The sequence below is a fragment of the Alligator sinensis genome, unplaced genomic scaffold (assembly GCF_000455745.1).
Source record: "Alligator sinensis unplaced genomic scaffold, ASM45574v1 scaffold239_1, whole genome shotgun sequence".
Lineage (NCBI taxonomy): Eukaryota > Metazoa > Chordata > Crocodylia > Alligatoridae > Alligator > Alligator sinensis.
Window position 1 is genome coordinate 467,869 of NW_005842788.1, and position 20,597 is coordinate 488,465.

The window sequence follows — 20,597 nt, forward strand, 5'->3', positions numbered from 1 at the left end:
GTGTGGTGTGGTGTGGCCGGGACTCGGAGCCGCTGCGGCTGCCCCCGCTCCGCTCCCCGGCATGGAGAGGTGTCAGGGGGACCTCCCCGCCCCCCCCCGCGTCGGGGCGGTGGGTCCGCTTCCCGGGCCGCGGGCTGTCCCCCTCCCCGGCTGGGCCACGGCCTGGGGAGCAGGGCACACACGCTACAGACATACACACACGTGCCTGTGCACACACCTCTGTATATATACACATATGCATGTACACACATGCACGTGTATATATGTGCGCACACATGGAAACACACATACCTGTATATACATACACATATATGCACCTACATACATATACATGTATAGAAATACACACAAGTAGATGTACACAAACATACATGTAGTCACACGTACATGTGTACACATGCGTATATGTGTATATGCATGTGCATGTACATGTATATGTGTGTACACGTCTGTGTACACACACTCATGCATGTATATAAACACACATATGCACATATACGTCTGTACACACATCTATACATACACACATATACATGTACGCATGTGCATGCATATACACATATACATGTACACACATACACATGTACACACATGTACACATACACGTATATATATGCATATGAATGTACACACATTTATATACATACACACATACATACGCACCTATATATGTGTACACACATACAAACATATACATACACATACATATACACAGACAAATGAAAAGCAGATCCCCCACCCTGTGGTGGGCAGACGGGTGCCCGCACCTGCAGTGCTGCCCACAGCAGGGTGCCTTGTAGCAGGTCAGATGGGGCGGTCCATGGGGGTCTGGGGTCGGGTGCCTCTGCTTGCACCCCACTGTGTGCCCTGGAAGGAGGCTTGTGCCCCTGCCTCTGCCAGGGGTGAGCTGGAGGGACCATGCTGTGGCATGGCTGAGGAGATGCTTGGTTCCTGCAACTTTGCAAACCCGCCTGGAGATCTTTGGCAGAAAGGCGCCGCAGCCGTGTTAACAGCGGGCCGACGTACTGCTGACAGGGGAGCTGGGGACAGAACGGGCTCTGTGCTGTTATCTTCCGCCTCGTTTGTATCAGAGATGCGGCGAGAAACCGGGTAGCAGGGCGAGCACCAAAGGTACATCAGCTTGCGTTTCCCTGAAGTAGAAATGTGGAATGATCTGATGAAATGGGACATTAGAAAGCAATCCTGAGTGCTGTGACTCATAAAAATGATGAAAGGGGAGAGGAACACTGATGGCTGCAACACTTCTCTAATACTAAGTAAGGAAATGAAAGGCGCCTAAACTTTCTGGAGGGGGGGATTCAATATTCCATTAAAAAAAAATAATAATTAGACAGTAATCCCTTGGAAACTAAGCATTAACAACAGTTATAGCATGCTTTGATATTCTTAAAACTAGGAGGATAAGTTAACTGCCCCTTTCAAGGGGATTACTGTGTATTGTAAGATACAGACTTGAGAACAGGCTTTTATGCATCCATAGATGTTTAAATTGCTTCTTATTAATTATAGTTAATGAGCTTTCTTCTTCAAAGGAGCAGCATTTGGATGCTCTTCATGTTAGCTTCAAATTATGTTGCTCCAAAGGATAAGTTAATTCTCAGTTTACTAGTGAAGGTGACATTTTAGTGACAGTTTTTTAACTACAGTTCATAGAAGCATTTATGTTAGATGAAAGCATTTGTAATAAATTAAATCAAATTTGTGCTTGTTAAATAAGCAAACAAAAGAACACTGCAGGTCTACTAACACCACAAACTTACCAACAAATTGCATACATAGCTGAGACCCTTCCTTAGCTATACAAATGCAGCTCTAATGCAGCATGTTACATTCTACTTGATTAACACTGCATTCAGTATTCAAAATGTTTTGACTTGTAAGGATGGTATTAGACTAGAAGGTGCAACATATTACAGCAATACCCAGTAGTTATCTCCATCTGCCTGTTGTCTTTGCCATTATAAATTCCTGTCTACGAACACTTAGAAGTCCGCCATAAATGTCTCAGTCCTGGAGAGGTTTAAGACCTTGGTTCATTGGTTATTACATTAAGGCTGCACATTCAGTTTTGTGCCTTCCGAATTTTTGTTTCTTTTCTGGTGCTGTGTGTCACAGTTTTGTCACTTCAAAATTTTTGGTGCTTTTTTTGGTGCTTTGTTTCTGAGACTGCACTCTTCCAGGGCATTATTAGTACAGTGCCACTCGGAAAAGAAATTAAAACATTACAAAAGTTGTAGTGTTAGAAAAAATACTGGTACTCCGCATGGGCAACAGCTTTGCTTCAACCTAAGTGTAATAGGATGCATACGTGTGTGTCTGTGTTTAATTATGTTTGTCCTGATACACAACATAAATATCTTTTGGCCACAGATTCAAGCCATGATTTACACAATCAAACTTTCGAGGCATTATTCTGTTAGGTAATAATGAAACATAAGGCCTACTCCTCAGAAGGTGTAAATCAGCCTTGTTCTATTGATTTAGATGGGATTATGGCATTTTACACAGCTAAGGATCTGGCCCAAATGTGTTCAGTGTCGTTGCTTCATACATGTGATGGACACTGTCTAGGAAGCATTTATTTTCATTTCACCTGCAAGGGCTGCTTTCTGGAAGAGTGGTGCAGTACAGAGGAGGTGTTAGTGCATGTCTGCAATACTGTAGCCTATGCTGGTGTGTTGTGCTGATTTGGAGTACAGCTCCATTTCGTTCCCTGCCTTCCCAGAAAAACCTGCATGCTGGATAGAAACTCTGCAAGGGTTGTTTTTTCCTTTTCTTTTCTTTTTATTTTTTTGCAGATTGTTTGGTTGGAGGCCACAGTTTGCCTCAGCCATGGGTGAAGCCATGAGTTCAACTCCCTGAAACAGGTATTCTAGGGATACTGCACGAAGCCATAGCTCTCAGGTCAGCCCTGCTCACAGCATGCAACCTGCCCAAGACCTCTCCAAAGGCAGGTTGCACACTGAATTCCAAAGCTGGTATGGCCCCTGAGCACTGTCCCTTCTCAGTGAACTGCCCACTGTGTGGGAGACCTGTCATTCCCTGTTGGAATCTCCTTCTTCCTCCTAAACCTGAAAAGGTACTCGTATTGTTGAAGCTACCCACTGTTTTAATGCCTGGCTGGATCAGGGGCCATGGCTATATCCATTCTCATGCAAAGCTTCCACAGGGGTCTGGCCAGATGGGTATGATTCCATAGGGGCTTCTGCCCTCCCACTTCCATGCCCCTCTCAAAGAATCCAACGGGTTTTCATCATGTTCACCTACAAAGGCCAGAGAAAACAAATCGCTCCTGTTTTCAACTCTACGGTTCTCTGGCTCTTTGGGCTCTTTTTGCAGTGGCATTAAGTATGGCTTAGCATCACTAGGCACGTCTCCACATACAATTTATGCAACTGAATATACTCTGGCTCAGTTTGAGCCAGAGTAACCTAATCCTGACATCACCATCTACATGTGCACTTAAGCACTGTAATTAACTGCACTGCCGGATACCTCCTGTATCTGACGGGACTATCTGGCAGTGCAGTAAATTAGTCTACTGTGCCCTAATTGCTGCCCACACGTAAATGGTAACACTTTACTGCACACCAAAATTAGTCTGCTGTTCGGTAAAGTGTCTTAGGCTTTCAGTGAATTTTGGATCACAGCCTTCATGCAAGGATCTGGGCCATATTGACTTATTTTTATTTATTTGTGTGATTTATATGCCACCCTTCACAACAAAAGCTCAGGGTGGCTTACAGCAAGAGAAACAGAACAACTTAAATGGACAACTAGAATAAAAAAAACTAGCAAAATAAAACAAAATAAAGCAGAGACTCACTAAGCAACATTTCAGCCTGGTTTGGGTTGCTAAATGCCTGCCCAAACAGAAAAGTCTTGCAGCACCTCCAAAAGATGCCAAGGTTTGGACTCTGGCAGGGCTCAAGAGGCAGGCAGCTCTAGATCTGAGTTGCAACTGCCAAGAATGACCTCCTGTATATTTTTGCCAGGCTCTCCACTGACCTTAGGGATCACAGTGGGGCTTAGAGGGAAGGTAGTCCCTTGGGTATGTAGGGCCCAGGCTGTTTACGGCTTCCTAGGTCAAAACTAACACCTTAAATTGTGCCTAGAAAGCTGCTGGGAGCCTGTGCAGACACTGGAGAACCAAAGTTACATGCTTCTGGTAACTCACCCCCATCAGAAAGCAGGCCACCATGCTTTGCACCAGCTACAGCCACTGGACCATTTTCAAGGGCAGCCCCACGTAGAATATGTTGCAGTATTCTAGTGTGAAGTTACCAAGGCATGGATGATGGTGGCCAGATCAATCTAAAAAAAATGATTGCATCCTTCTCACTGGATGGAGTTAGTGAAAGGTGCTCCTAGCTACAGCTGCCACCTGAAGATCCAGGCGCAGCAGAGGATCCAGGAGAACCCCAAAGCTGTGAATCTTAGTGACAAGGGGAGACTGAAGCCCATCAATGATGGGTGTTCCACTCCCTGCCAGGTCATATGATCTGCCTACCACCATCACCTCTGCCTCATCTAGATTCAGTTTTAATTGGTGCAGCTGCATCCAGTTCCCCCATATACATCATGCCCCATCTCCACTCATCCTGACTTTGAGTTATTCCTTCTATCCTGTCCCACTCCAGGGACACTCCAGGTATATAGACCAGGCCTGGTTAAGCCCCTTCTGTGTCTTAGTCCTTCTGTCTTTCTCTGGCTCTGTGACTGCATTATAACCTACTGAAGCAAACCCTATTTTATTGCCCTGATGGAATTTGTTTAACCTGATAATCCTACCCCTGATAGACCTATACTAACTGTTTTACAGGGTCAGTGAATAATTTCACTAGCAAGCCCAGTTCATGTACTTATATTTTGTCCATAGTGGAGCATTGCTTAAGAAATGCATCTCCAAAGCTTGGTCCATCTTTGCATTTTCTGTTCTCAGGTGCTGTTATTGTATTTGTATTAAGACAGCTCCCAGAGATCCCAGCTGAGATCAGAGCCTCATTATGCTGAATGCCATACAGATAGGTAGTGAGAGTCCTTGCACTGAGTAGACACAGCTTAGGAGGGGAAGGGAGGCAAAGGGAACACACATGGCTGTTCCACAGGAAAGTCAGTAGCTGAGGCATGATTAGAACCCAGGTCTCCTGATCTGATCCAGTTTCTATTAAGCTTCTTACAGCACCATGCAGCCCTGTGCTGTTAACACATGACAGCACATTGGTCTCTGAAGGCTCCTTCTAAAAAATGAAATTACAAAAGTAATGTCAATTTGAAGCCTCTTGGAAGGATGAGGTAACCAAGCTAAGACCCAAAAGTCATGCTGAAGGAGTGAGGCCCATTATCGAAGTAGTTTCAACAATACTTTCATAGGCATACCTCAGTCACTAGTCAAGTGGTAGAAAGTCACCAAAGGTTAATTGTGTGCTGTCTGTGTGTCTTGGTGTTGGCCTGCTGTACACATAAGCTCTGAAGCAATCACAGATTTTTCTTAGGCCATGGTCTAATATTGCAGCATTAACTGCAATATTAGACCATGCTTGATCAGCAAACATAAACCTTTTAGGAAAGTAAATGTCATTACCCAGGAGAACACCTATTGCCACCATCAACATCCCAGTCTTTCTGCTTGGTTTATTTCCTTCAATTACTTGAATATAAGATGAATCCCCAATAATTAGTTTTGATATAGGGAAAATTTATAGATTTGTTATAATTTTCTAGGCGTAGAATCTAATTATTGGAGGTTTGCCTTTAATTTGTTCTTCTCCCACTGCTACAGAAATGAAAATTAAATCTGGGGACTATGTAGCTGCCTTTTCCTTTGCCTCTCACAACTCCCTCACCCTGCAGCCCCTTCCCCCTTTTCTTACTGGCAGACCTAGCACTCTATGAGCACATGGAAATGGGGAGCAACTTTAAAAACACCGATCTTGAAATAAACATACCTATAGTAATTTGTATGTTGTACCACATAGACCTAGTTCATCCAGAATTTATGCATTTTACCGTATTTTAAACAGCTGCAAGTCTTAGCACAGATACTTCATAAACACATTTTAAATAACACTTTGGCACCTACTTATATATAGTACAAACTATGCATGATATTAGTTCAAAGCCCAAAGGCTCATGATTTGCCATATAGGTCATTGGGCTGAGCCACAGCAGAGTCAACAGTGTTTCAAGCCATGGTGACCTCACAGCTCAGCACAGCTCATTATGTGTGTGTACTCCAGATACCTCCCACAATTAGCCCCCAGCTCATGACTGGAACTGGGTGTTCTTGTCATGACTCCTGGTATCCTCCAAAAATAGATATGTAGATGAGGCATGGGTAGGGTGACCATACATTCTGGGCAAACCAGGGCAGTCCTCACTTCTGTAGTTTAGTCTCAGCTGGTTGGTCAGAAGTCCCAGAGCGGAGTCCAGCAAGAATGTGGAACAGCATGGTGCACCAGGCAGGTGGGTGGGAAGGCAGTGCTGCTGCTGGGCAGTTTCAAGGCAGGCAGGCTGAAGCAGGCACCACCCTACTCCAGTCCTCCCACCTTGTGACTACCCAGCAGCAGTGGTGCCTGTCTGGCCACCTGCCTAGTGTACCATGCCACTCTGCATCCCCACCAGACTCTGCTCTGGGACTTTTGACCAGCTGATTGGAAGTGGACTACAGAAGCCAAGACTGTCCTGGTTTGCCCAGGATGTGTGGTTACCCTAGGCAGAGGACAGTCTGGTCCAGCTTCACCTCCTAAAGTACAGGGCCACACTAATCATATGCAACAGGCCGAGAGAGGAGGCAGCAGAGGAATTCTGGATGAATTGTTTGGGGCCCTGTTTTGTGATGTTTGCCAGGCATTTAAGGCTGGTAAAGAAACAGGAATAATTGATAATGGGAAAGAAGGGCACAGTTCAGCTGTGGGAGTGAAAAGGAAGGTGAAATGTATGCAGTGTAATGGCTCATCATGACTTTAAAAAGAGTCAGTGCTGAAGGGAACTGCATTTAATGGACACTACCATATAGTGGGTGTTGGAGGCAACAAGAAGATTTTATGAAGAGCTACATCAGAAGAAGGAAATAGATAGGAAGAAGATGAAGGGTTTGCTGGAAGAGATTAAAGAGAAAGTAGAGGAGGAGGAAGCAAAGAAGATGGAAGACGAGATAAGCTTAAAGGAAGTGGAAGAGTGCTTAGAAACCTTTAAAAGAGGGAAATCACCAGTAGCAGATGGACTACCTGTGGAATTTTATGAGATGTTTTGGACATGGGTAGGGAGGGATGTAATGGAAGTTTTTGAGGAAATAGTGGAAACAGGAGAGACAAGGAAAGATTTTACAAGAGATGCTGTGATTTTACTCTTTAAGAAAGGGGAGAAGGGATTCCTGAAAAACTGGATATTGATTACGCTCCTTAATATGGACTATAAGTTAATGGCCAAGATGCTGGCTTCAAGGATGAAGAAAAACCTCCAGAAGGTAATACACGAAGTCTAAGTATGCTCAGGAGCAGGTGGAAGGATCTCCAAAACAATCAGAGTGATCAGAGATACACTGTCCCACATCCAAGAGAGGAAAACTGACACAGTTATAGCAAACCTAGATTTAGAAAAAGCATATGACAAAGTGGATCACGATGATATATTCAGAGTGCTAGGAAAATGGGATTCTGAGAGAAATTTTTATGTTAGATAAGGTTATTGTATAGAGAACCAGAGAAAGACACAAAGAATAAGAAAACACAAGGTCATAAGCAGGGTGAAGATACTGGGAGGGAGAGAGGTAAAATCTATCTTGCACATGGATGATATAAATATAGTAGTTAGAGATAGGTTTTGATAGAAAGGGCGCTAAAGCATACATCAGAATATGGAGAAGCGATGGGGGCTAAACTAAATAGATAGAAAAGCACCATAATGGGAGGGGAACTGGAAGGACTTGGAGAAGATGGGCCTTCAAATAGAGAGAAAAATCTGAGTGCTAGGGATTCCGAAAGACTACCTGTCTTGTATGCATACCAGCCCAGCCCCTGGCTTCTTTACTTTTCATTCCATCCAGGAAGAGCACACACCAACTGCTGAAGCTTCCTTAGCCTGACGAAGGGTTTTTGAACCCGAAAGTTTGCTTAATAATTATTTTCCAACTATTTGGGTTGGTCTAATAAAAGATATCAGATTCACCCAAGGAACCTTGTCTGCCAGGGATCCCGAAAAGCACCATAATGGGAGGGGAACTGGAAGGACTTTGAAGTTGGGCCTTCAAATGAGAGAGAGAAAAATCTGAATGCTAGGGTTCCTGATGGAAGATACGTAGGAGAGACCAAACAACAACTGCGCACCAGAACAAATGCACACCAGAAATCTATCAAAGGCAGGAATACCCAGTTACCCGTGGGGGCACATTTCTCACAAGAAAACCACTCTCTCTTCAGTCTCTCTTTCCAGATCCTCAAAGGAAACTTACACAACACTTCCCAGAGACGAGCCTATGAAATCCACTTAATCAACCTCCTGGATACTAAAAATCATGGACTAAATATAGACATTGTATTTATGACACATTATAACCTGCCTGACAGCTGACTCCCCAGGTATCTCTCCACTATTCCCCGCCCGCCCCCTGCCCCCAGCCTGTCTCTCACCCATTGACTCCTCAGTCTACATTTTCACTGACTGCCTGTCTTGTATACATACCAGCCCAGCTGCTGGCTTCTTTACTTTTCATTCCATCCAGGAAGAGCACACATCAACTGCTGAAACTTCCTTAGCCTGACGAAGGGTTTTTGAACCTGAAAACTTGCTTAATAATTGTTTTCCAACTCTTTAAGTTGGTCTCATAAAAGATATCAGATTCACGCAAAGAACCTTGTCTGGGATCCTGATAGACACTAAGGAGAAAGGTAATACAGCATGGGAAAAGGTGATGGTAAGGCTACAGTAAATGCTTTGGTTATGGTACGGAAGGACACTGTCCTTTGCTGGAAAATTGGTGGTGGTTAAGGCTAAGCTACTGATGATTTTTCTATATACAGGAATTGTATTCCCACTGATGTGGTCGCAGATAGCAAAAGTACAGAGGGAAACATGTGTGTTCTTCTGGTGTGCCAAAAGAGAAAGTTTGGCTAGATCTGAACTGTGCAACACAAGAGAGATGGGGAACAGGGGCTGCCAGATTTGGGATTGTTCATCTATATGAATTACATAAGTGTGGCATGCAGGGCAGTAACAGAGGGAGAGGTGAAAGCAGCGCATATCATCCGATTTCACACACCTGCAATTTTGAGGAAACAGGGAGTATATCAGATCTCTTTGAAGAGTCCGTGGGTGTGATAACTGCCAATTCATTACATCAGGGTGGAATGTTTTATGTAGAGGTATAAAATAGGGAAGGTAGGTCTGGAGGTCCTGAAGGATCATAAGGAATTGATGAAAACAGTAAGGGAGAGAGACAGGATGGCACCGGCAGGAAACTTCACAGAAGGGCAAGTGAAGAAGGTGTGAGGAACAGTGGCAGGTAAACAACTAAAAGGGGAAGATGCTGACCTAGCATGGATGTTTGTAAGAAATATCTTGCTCCTGAGAGAGGTGCACAGATGGGCTCATTAGGGTGTCCAAGGGGAAGGTGTGGGTCCACCACTTTCTGAGTGTCACATAGTTTCAGTTTCATAGTTGATAGGGTTGGAAGGGACCTAAGCAGATCATCTAGTCTGACCCCCTGCCATGGGCAGGAAAGGATGCTGGGGACAAATGACCCCAGCTAGGTGGCTGTCCATTCTCCTTTTGAAGACCCCCAGGGTAGGGGCAAGCACCACTTCCCTTGGAAGTTGGTTCCAGATCCTAGCCGCCCTGACTGTGAAGTAGTGACTCCTGATGTCTAGCCTGAATCTACTGTCAGTCAGCTTATGGCCGTTGTTCCTTGTTACCCCCGGTAGTGCTCGGGGGAACAGGGACTGTCCCATTGCCTGCTGGTCCCCCTTGGCAAGTTTATAGGTGGCCACCAGATCCCCTCTCAGCCTTCTCTTGTGAAGGCTGAACAGGTTCAGGTCCCGTAGCCTCTCCTTGTAGGGTCTGCCCTGCTGCCCCCTGATCATGCGAGTGGCCCTCCTCTGGACCCTCTCGATGCTGTCCACATCCCTCCTGAAGTGTGGCGTCCAGAACTGGATGCAGTATTCCAACTGCGGCCTGACCAATGTTGCATAGAGGGGGAGGATCACCTCCTTGGCCCTGCTTGTGATGCATCTGTGGATTCATGACAAGGTGCGGTTAGCCTTCCTGACTGCGTCCTCACATTGGCGGCCCACTTTGTTCATCTTGGAATCAATAGTGACTCCAAGATCCTTTTCTGCCTCTGCACTGACAAGAAGGGAGTTCCTTGGCCTATAGGTCTGTTGCTGGTTCTTCCTCCCTAGGCAGTACCTTGCACTTGTCCGTATTGAAACCCATCCTATTCTCATCCACCCACCTCTGTAACCTGTCGAGATCCAGTTGTAGCCTGTCCCTCTCTTCTAGCGTTCTCACTTCTCCCTACATCTTAGTGTCATTTGCAAACTTGAACAAGGTGCTTTTCACCCCCTTGTCCAAATCGCCGATGAAGATATTGAACAATGCAGGCCCGAGGACTGAGCCCTGGGGAACCCCGCTGCCCACGTCCCTCCAGGTCAAAAATGACCCGTCCACCACCACTCTCTGGATGCAGCCCTCCAGCCAATTTGTGACCCATCTGACTGTGTAGGCATCGACACCACAGTCACCTCATTTTTTAATGAGGATGGGGTGAGAGACAGTGTCGAAGGCCTTCCTAAAGTCCAGGAAGACTACGTCCACCACAACACCTGTGTCCAAGGCTATTGTGACCTGGTCGTAGAAGGCAATCAGGTTGGTCTGACAGGACCTGCCTCTAATGAACCCATGCTGATTGCCCCTAAGCATAAACTCCCTTGCTGGCCCCTCACAGATGTGCTCCTGGTTAATTTTCTCGAAGAGCTTCCCCAGGACTGAGGTAAGACTAACGGGCCTATAGTTTCCTGGGTCCTCCTTCCTCCCTTTTTTGAAAATGGGAACCACATTGGCCCTTTTCCAGTTGTCAGGAACCTCACCAGAGCACCATGAGTGCTCGTAAAGCACCAAAATAAACCTGTTATTAATGCAGGAGATGGTACTGTATGGACTCATACCAAAGGGATCGGATAAAATGTTCTTAAGGTCCTTATTAGCATGTTTTATAACTAGCTTATTGAAAGTAAGAAACCTCCAGTTTTTTAAGGGGTTGGCTTTTCACTGAACGATAATGCCTGAAGCTGCATGAATTGAAATACTACATCTATTGGGACAAGGAAGAGATCAGCAAAAAAAAGGTAGAGAAGTGAAGGAAAACAGACTGGATACACTTGTTTCACTAAATCAACAGAGAGGACTGATGGAGGGGGTGGAGAGTTTCAAGTGGTTACTGAGGTAATCATTTGTCATGGGTTTCTGTATGAAGGAAAAGAGTTCTGTTAGTGTTTATTTTGTGAGAAGATGTATGTTATTTAAGGATTTTAATATATGTAGTTGTATGTTTTGATATGTAGTTATTTTTGTGATATGAAGTCTTGGTAAAACAAGGGTGCTTAATATGTGAAGCTTTGTAAGTGTAGGGTGATAAGTGTGGTTTTAATACATTTTTTTTTAAAAGGTTCCCATCAGCATGTTTGCCCCAGATAGACCATGTATTTTATTGTCATGCTCGGTGTTGGCTGCATTTAATTTATTTCATGATTGGCTTCCAGTACTGGGAACATATTGCTTTTTAGCAGCAGTTCAAAGATAGACAATGTATTTTATGCAGTTTCCTTGCATGGGGACATAAGACAAGGGACTTCTTTCCCCATGCTGTTTGGGGTAAAAGACCTTGTCTTGTATTTGAGTAAATATGGTAGATAGTAAGTTTTTTCCTAAAGGACTCAGCCTTCCTGTGGGTCTGTAAAAAGCCAAGCACTAACGAGAAGCAATTTTGGATGAAGCTGTTGTAGCACTAATCATCATATTCACCAGGCAGGAGGAAGCCCCCAATATCTGACACCTCCCCAGATTAGTGAAGCCAGGCTGGCTGCATGGAGACATTCAGCTCCTGCAGTGATGGGTGCAGTGTAAGATCCCAGTAAGAACTTCATTAACTCAGGGGAGTTACTTGTATCCTCCAAGTTTCAATGAGAATAAATTTTGGCCTTTGGTGCATTATTCCATTTTCTGTAGCAATGGGTGATTCTTTTGTAGTTAAGGTTGTGGCTGTGTTTCTGCTGTACGCCCAGTTTTGCCCCTTGGTAAGGACCAGAAGAAATAATTATCTGAGCTTTGAATTTAGAGGTTAAGTTTGGGACTGAAGTAGATTTTTTTTTTACCACGTTTGAGTGATTCTCTGGTGTCTGTAATGAATTCTTAATTGTACATAGAGGAGTCAAAGGAGTCACATTGCATTTATATCACTTCAAATGAAAGTACTTCATTTACAATTAAGAATGCAATTATACAGCCCAAAGAACAGGTATATTTACAGTGCAGTTTTCTGTCCTTTGGCTTGCTGGACAAACTAAATTGCTGACTTTTGGTTCCTGGTTTTGGAAGGCCTCTGTCCTCTCTGGCTGCCCTGAGCACAGGTTGTATACAGAGAAGGAATGCATGTGGTCATGTTTCCTGATGCTGAGTTGTGTCACTGCAGTGACCTCAGCACATAGGGTAAAATCATTGAAAAGAAATGACAAAACTCCCATTGACTTCTAAGGAGCCAGGATCTCACCGTTCATCTCCTCCTCCCCCTGCCTCACCACCAAGAACCCAGGACTAAGCATGTAGCTCCCACTCCAAAATGACCATCTTTCCACTTTATCACACTCACCACTATCCAGCTTCTGCTTACAACACTGGTATCTCTATCACCATCCTTGGCAGAGCACCTAGAACTCTGACTGATCATTGTGAAGGTAGGGGCTTATGATCTCACGCAAATAATGTTATCATTCTGCAGATATTCCTTGTTTTAGTGGCAGTGTGAGTGCAGGAAGTTGGAAAATAGCAGTAAATAGAAGTGCTGTGGTTTATTGGGTACTCATAGGCTGTGGGAGTAGGAACATATATATACTTATGATAGAGAAACATACTTTAAGGATAAGAACCCATAACTTCTCTATGCATCACATACCCATCATAGAGATGGGGATAGCGTCCTTGTCCTGCCTCCTAACCATGTTGTGAGGTTGAATACATTAAAGACTTAGAGCAGCCATTCTGAACTGGGAGTACATGTACCCCCAGGGGGTACGTGAAGCCTCATCAGGGGGTACGTTAGATATATTTCATACATTGTCTAAGACAGGTTGAAGGGCCTAAAAAATTGATTTCCCATTGAAAGGAGGTATGTGAAGTCTCACTCTGAGACCAAGGGGTACATCGACTGAAAAAGGTTCAGAACTGCTGGCTTAGAGGCTCAGCTGCTGTAGTAATGGGGGCCATGTAAGTGCCTTGGATAGATAATGGGCCAGTCTCTCAGCTGCATAAATCAGCTGGACTCCAATTTAGCCCAGTGATGCCTATAGGTTGGTGGATGGGCTAAAAGCTTGGGTTGTCCACCTGCCATTACATGTAGCTGTGGAGGTAGGTGTGTGTTGGAAAGAATAACAGGAGAGATCTGTGTTGAGCATGTCAAGAAGATGCATTGTTTGTGGTCAGGTACAGTCCCAAAGCCCCATCCAATTACCAGGAAAAGATTCTCCTTGAATTTGTTGGGCGCTGTATCAAACCTTTCAAAGCCAGTGTACAGCAAACATGGGCAGAGACATACTTGGGCATTTGTTTTCCATAGCTATTTGAACTGGGTGTTTTTTCTGAGTATGCTGGTGAAAGGTATTTCACCCTGAAAGAGACATGGTTCCTGGTTTTAATGCTTTAATTTTATGCAGTAATTGCCAAAAGATGTCCAGGTGGCAAAGTATTTTTATAGTGTTGCCTTTCAGAATAGGTAGGTGTATTTACTTTCAAGCTGGGTGACTCTTTCAGATGATTAGTTTGTTACCTGAAGACAAAGCTTTTGGAGTGATTAAATAATTTGAAAACTTGAGTCAAGTTCACTGAAGAGTTTTGGCTGAAAAACATGGGAATCATTTCAGAAAAGTCTCAACATTTCAAGTTTTACATAATGAAACTTTTTTGATTTTTTTCCATTTTGAAACTTTGGAGACTAAACAATCTAAATGTAATTAAGCCCTACCCACCCAAAAAGTTTAAAAATGGAAATGGGGAAAAAAAGACATTTTATTTTACATAGAGCAAAGTGTTTCCTTTTAACCCAAAGTTGTGTTTTGTTTTCTTTTCTTTTATTGATTTAACAGGACAACCAAAACTTATCCCCAAATGATTTTTCTGTCCTCCACTGAACTGAAAAATCAGTTATTTACATTGGTCTAATTTGCATAGAATAATTTTGTTTCTCTGTTTGATTCTGCTAAATATGTGATCTAGTGTTTCAGGTACTGGCTGGGTAATCATGATACCTGATTTTTATTCCCAGCTTTGTCTAGCTCTATGGCCCTGCTTTTCTTGGGGCCTGTAAGCACTACTATAATGCAAATCAATAATAATACAATTTGTACATAGATCCTTTTACTTTCAGTGCTGACAATTAAACATTTAGCTGTTCCTAATACATGTGTTCTTAAATCACTCCTGTTTGAATTAGTTGCCTTGCCTTATAAAACTCCCAGTACTTCACTTAACAGGTCAGATGGAATTTCAATAGATGTAATAGCAATGTTCTTTTTAAACAAAGCCTAGTTTAATCAAGTCAGTTAATTAAAAAGAATGAAATGCAAGCAGGAGAGGGTTTTTTCCCCCTATGTTTTCTTAAATATTTTACTTTATAATGAAAGACCTGTGGATTCACATCCTGATGGTAATTTTTCTTGCATAACATTCCCTGCATACATTATTATTTTGTTGGTTATAGATGGGGAAATAACTAAATTAATATTTTAAGATTTTTTGCAATTCATGGAGGCAAGGGAGCCATCACAGACTTGTAAGATTGCAAGCAGACATTTAACTCCTATAGTTTTGTCTGCAGCTCTTCAGACCCTGTTTTTTATCTGGTCAGATCATCTTTCTGACTTGGAAGCTTCCACCTCCATTTTTCCTGTGATTCAGAAGGAGACAGGATATGCCTGTGGACACAGTTGATGAGAAAAATTGCAGAGCATTGTTGAGCCCAGAGTTTTGCAGTAAGGCTTCAGTTTCCATGAGCCTCCCTTATGATGTATCCCGAAGAAGGGTCAGTGTTGCTCCTTGTCAGATATGTTGCCAGAACACAGCTCTGTGAGTGTTGCCTTTGGGTCCTGATCCTGGCTTGAGCAGGGGGATGGATTAGGAGACTTCTTGAAGGTCCTTCCAGCCAGCCCTAATTTTCTATGATTCTCACCTGTGAGAAACCTTAATTCTGGATGCCTGGAATTTATAGATGCAAATGAGCTACTAAAGAACAGCCTTCCAGTATCACTATGTCTCTGCCAGGGTGGAAATAAACATCACCGTTTGTCACCTTTGTGCCTCCATAAAAATGTTTATGGCAACACAAAGGCTAAGCAAACCGACATCCATATCCCTTCTCACACCATAAATGTGTCCACAACAAAGATGATATCAATTTGTGCTACTATTTAACAGTGGAAGTCTATTTACTTTATGGCCCAGAGCTGTCCACACTCTTCAGTCACCCCTGGCAGGTGCTCCAGGGATTTGAGGGGCCTGATCCTGCATGCCCTGGGAATTCTGACACAGGTTTGGGTCCCTCAAGCCTTGGGAGTGCCTGCCTGTCTTTTCCCACTTACAGAGACATGCCCCCAGGATCTCTGGGGCATACCTTGGTAATCTGGAAAAGTTAGGGTTTCTTTACTTATCGAGATGCACCCTGGATATCCTGGGGCACATCTTGGTAAGCGGGGAAAGCTGGGCAGGCCCTGTCACAGCTTGAGGGGCCCAATCGTGTATAGGAATTCCCAGGGTGCACAGGCCCAGGCCCCCCAGGAGAACATGTTGCATGTTGTCCTGCAGCATCAATGAGCAGAACAATGAGTGACATGTGTTTTGCACAGTGAAGTGGCACAGTCCTGGCTCAGATGATCTGCTTCACTTGGCAACATCTATTTCTAGCCTAGATTACAGCGTAAGGAAGGCTGTTCTCATAAAAGGGACATGGGGGGGTGGGAAACTGGAGCAGTGCATGTACTGTTGCAGGTGGGAGGAGAGGGGAGGTGAAGGTTGTGATAGGTAGAACTGTAATGGAGTGAAAGGATCCATACTGTCTGTGGGCTAAGGATAGGAGGAGGAAGAAGGGCTGAACAGGGTAGTCGAAACAAGCTGTCAGTCACAGGGAGAGGGGTGGGTACAGCCAATGTCCAAAATGCCTTTGGAGAAGGGGTAAGACTAGGAGGTGCCATGCTGGCTGTACAGGAGGCAGAGCTTCTGTTTGACAGCACAGACAGAAGTTACAGAAGACACTATATTTTGAAACATATTTATCTGAACACTTATGCAGTGAGGGTTCAGATTTAAGCCCAACTGGCCCTTTTTGAAGCAGTCTGCAGCCATGCACTTACATTTGGTCATGGCTATAGATTGCTTTCTGCAGCCAGATAATACCAAAACTGACACTTCTATCTGTACCCTCAATGTAGCTCTCTCTGTACTGCAATCAAAAGTCTGGGGTGAATTGATCTAGGCTTCTCAGCTGTAGTCAGGTAGCTCAAAGACAAGTTACCTCTGCTGTAAAGATAAGACATCAATTGAATTTTCTAACCAAACCAAAATAGGCCATGTAGCAGTTCCAGGCTATCGCCATTACTATATCAGGGCTTGATCTCAAAGGTTGCACACAGCCATCCCAAGCCAGGCGAGCTGCCCTCCATCAACGTTACACTGATGCAACCCTGTGCGTGAAGCACAGAAGGAAAAACAAGTATCGGGTAGACTGATTTCTGGAAGAGCTCTGCCTGAAGAAATTTCAGGTTTCTACTCCTAAAGTGAAGCCCATCTAGGAATAGGGCAGCCCATGACTTGTCTCTCCAGTGTTTGGCTCTAATGATGGGCAGTAGAGACAGGAAGTGGGTGCAAAAGAGCAAGATGTTAGGTATAGATGGCTATTCAGCAGAATAGGTATATTCAGCTAAGGCTGGACTCAGAGGAAATCAACTTTGAGTGCTGATGTTCAGGAAAGTTTCCAGAATCTGCTTATGGGGAATGAGTTAAGGGACTTATCATGTGGGTAGCTGGCAGACTTGATAATAGTGTAGAGCCTTCTAAGAGCCTTCAAACTGTAAGAGCCTTCAAACTTAGTAGCAGCTGCTGCTGTTACAGTATTCTTGACTGAGAGAGAATACAGATTGTAAACTGACAGGCTAGGGAAAGCAGTCCCTTCTCTGGGCACCTCATCTCTGAAGTGCTCTCCCTTTGACAAATGCTCCATTCTCCTCTGCACCCCTATTGCCTAAATTCCTTTTTGGCTTGCATGTATTTTTAGAGCACCTTTCAGCATGGTTGTCTGCTCAAGAAGTCTCCTGTCTGAAATACTCATGCTCCTTGCACTTGGGCTGCAGACTCAGGGATGGAGGAACCATATGCAGGCAGTTAAAACAAGTCTGCTTATCATAGACAACAACAGCTACCATATCTGAACAGGAGGGACTGAGGGTTGGAGACCTGAGACTGGGATTCCGTAAAGCTGTGTTCCATTTCTGGCTCTGCCACCTTTTCTTTGTTTTTCAAGTCTTTGGCTTGTAGCCCTTTTCCTTGTTCTTTGTCCAGCTGGATTGTCAGTCTCTGTCCTGAAAAGCTATTTTTTTAGCAGGTGCCTGTACAGTACCTGTAACAGCAGGCCCCTGATCTCAGCTGGGGCCTTGAGGCATGACTGTAATACAATACTGATAATAGCTTAATAGAACATTGCAACTCAGCCTGAAATTTCTGAGCTGAAAGCTGTTTTTTGGGAGTTTTTTAGTTTTATTTTAATGTGAAAATCATGAGTAGCACTGCTTTCACCTCCAGAGATCTGGGTTAGAGCACTGACATTTTATTCACTAGCAGAAATAGGTTCAGGCTAATACTCTTCATTTGTCAGTATGACAAAGCAATGACAATGCCAGGTGCCAGTCAGTTGCCTGACTTTTCTTAAAGTGCCAGAACTTGGTCTAGAAAACAAGCTGTGTTGCAGGTTAGGATGAAGGAACAAGGCAAGATTTGTGCAGGGAAATTTGTGCAGAACTCAGACAGGGCCAAGATAATTAAATTTACTCCTTGTCAAGGAGTCAAACTGAGATTCTCTCTCTCTAAAAGGCAAGTCATATTATGTGCTTACATTTCTTCTCTGTTTCCTTTTGAAGCTTTGCCGAGGTTCTAGGCAATAGCTGTTACTTTTATAACAGTTTGTTGTCAGTATATACTGAGAATAGTCTGTACTGTGAGAGGCTTGGCTCTTCAGCTGTGATACTGTCCAGTGTGCTTTGAGCTAGAGTTTGGCCTGAGAATTTTGGGCAGGGTTCATTTTAGGAGCTGTACATGAGCACTGGACCAAGAACAGCAAAATCTTCCCACAGCAGGAGGCTGAGCTATATTGATCAGAGCAGCCAATGCTAACAAGAAACCAGCAGTATTGCTACTGTATTGCTTTTAGCTCAGAAGGGAATGAAGTTATGTATGCACTGTGGGCTCAGTCCCCAGATTATGTCATTGAACGAAGCTGTGTTAAAATGAATTAGGCCAAATCCTTAGCTGGTATAAACTGGAGTAACTCCATGGAAGTCAATGGGGCTGGAGCCTCAGCATCAGGAAGGCTCTAACTGGAGCATCATGTTGAGGCTGTGTCCCTGCATCCCTACAGGCATATGCATAAATGGACATTCAAACAGGTTCAAATGTGCCTGCCAAGATAAGACCTCCAGAGAGGAATTCTTGTTCATTAAATCTTCACTGATGAACCGCTTCACCCAGCTGGGTGGAATAGCATGCCACTTAGGTACCTAACAGGTAGAAGAGGATCTGTCCCCAAGTGGGTGCACAGCTTAGATTCTTCTCATTCCAATCCCAAGATGAGCCCAGTTCCCATCCCAAAATGGGATACCACTGTGCCTGTCAAAAGTGAGCTTGGAATCTGGTTTTAAAAACAAGACTTGGCTTTAGCCATAAAGGGGCAAAACCTATGTGTGAACAATCAAGAACATTGTTGCTGCCTGTAACTCTGCAACTCCTGAACTTCTGAAACCTGTGTCACACTTCAGGAAAATAAAGCCAACTGTTTCCTGAATGTCCCCCTGTAGACAGGCAGCTGGCTTTGTGCTCTAATGAGCTGTGACTCATTAGTAGTGACTGTCATGATGATGACTGACATCCAAGTTTCTGGGTCATTGACAGGCCTGTTTGCATCCTCCTGCTTGGTTCTTCTGGGATACACCCTGTCCTTAGGGGCCCACTGTCCCCAATGAGAACTAGAGCCCAACAACAGCCAAATCCATGTACGAGGTTATTTATTGAGAGCAGGTTGTTCCAGATTTCTCAGCGTGGTCCTGACTTATTGAAATCAATGGTATCAATCTATGAGAGCAAAATTAGGCTCTCAGTGGGTGCTTCTGCATGAGATGCTTAATGCGCAGTAGCCTAATAAGACTGTGCAGTACCGTGCTGGGCAAAAATTGTGCTAATATGCTACTGCACAGTAGTATTAGGCTACTGCACAGTAAGCATTACTAAAAAACTGCACTGGCGCTACTGCGCAGTATCTATAGTGTTGCCTTCTGAGGTCAGGCCAACTCTTAGGATCTCAATATTGCTCTGACAGACAGGAGGGTGTGACACAATTGCACATATACACACACAAGTCAATTAAGTGCTTACACACACACACATACACTACCAACTTAAGCACATACACATCCAAACCAGCATAGGCACATGCATACCTCTCACCAATTCAAGCACATACACACACCAAAAATTAGACAACAGTCAGTTGTCAATATCCACACACTCCATACACATACACAGATCACTAATAAGTATATCACGCACATGATGACATATATGTATATTCACCAGTTCACACACATACCACCCACCTACACATACACACAGCTGAGTTCCTAACTTGGATGGTACGGTATGTATGTGTGTGTTTGGGGTACTTGGAGGAAGGTTAAGGTGAGAGAGAAAATTTAAGGAGTGAAAGTTGCTGGAACCAGAATTAGAACAAGTAGACTAGAGAGAAGCTGGGCTGAAGAGCTGAGGCTTGGGGTTACTTAAGATCAAGTGGTTACTCAAGGTCACTGGTGCAAGGGAAAAAGCCGGGTGGCAAGGAGGAGACAGCCAGGAAAGAGAGAGGGGCAGAAACCTGGGAGCTTGGGGCTGGAAACTGAGGTAGACAGCTGGGAGTTTGGGACTGATAAGTGGTGGTAAGGTGGAAACAGTCAGGAAATGGACAAAAACCTAACTCGGAGTTTCAAAATAACAAGTTTATTAAACAGACAACACACTACACAGCTCCATGAAGTTATTGGTTCCCCCCCCCCCCCCCCAAC

General features: G+C 44.1%; 1 protein-coding gene across 6 annotated transcripts in view; it reads left to right on the top strand.

The window, feature by feature from the left end:
- Window positions 1–20,597, top strand: part of SYNDIG1 (synapse differentiation inducing 1) — a 173,758-nt gene that overhangs the window by 406 nt on the left and 152,755 nt on the right. The window lies entirely within an intron of this gene.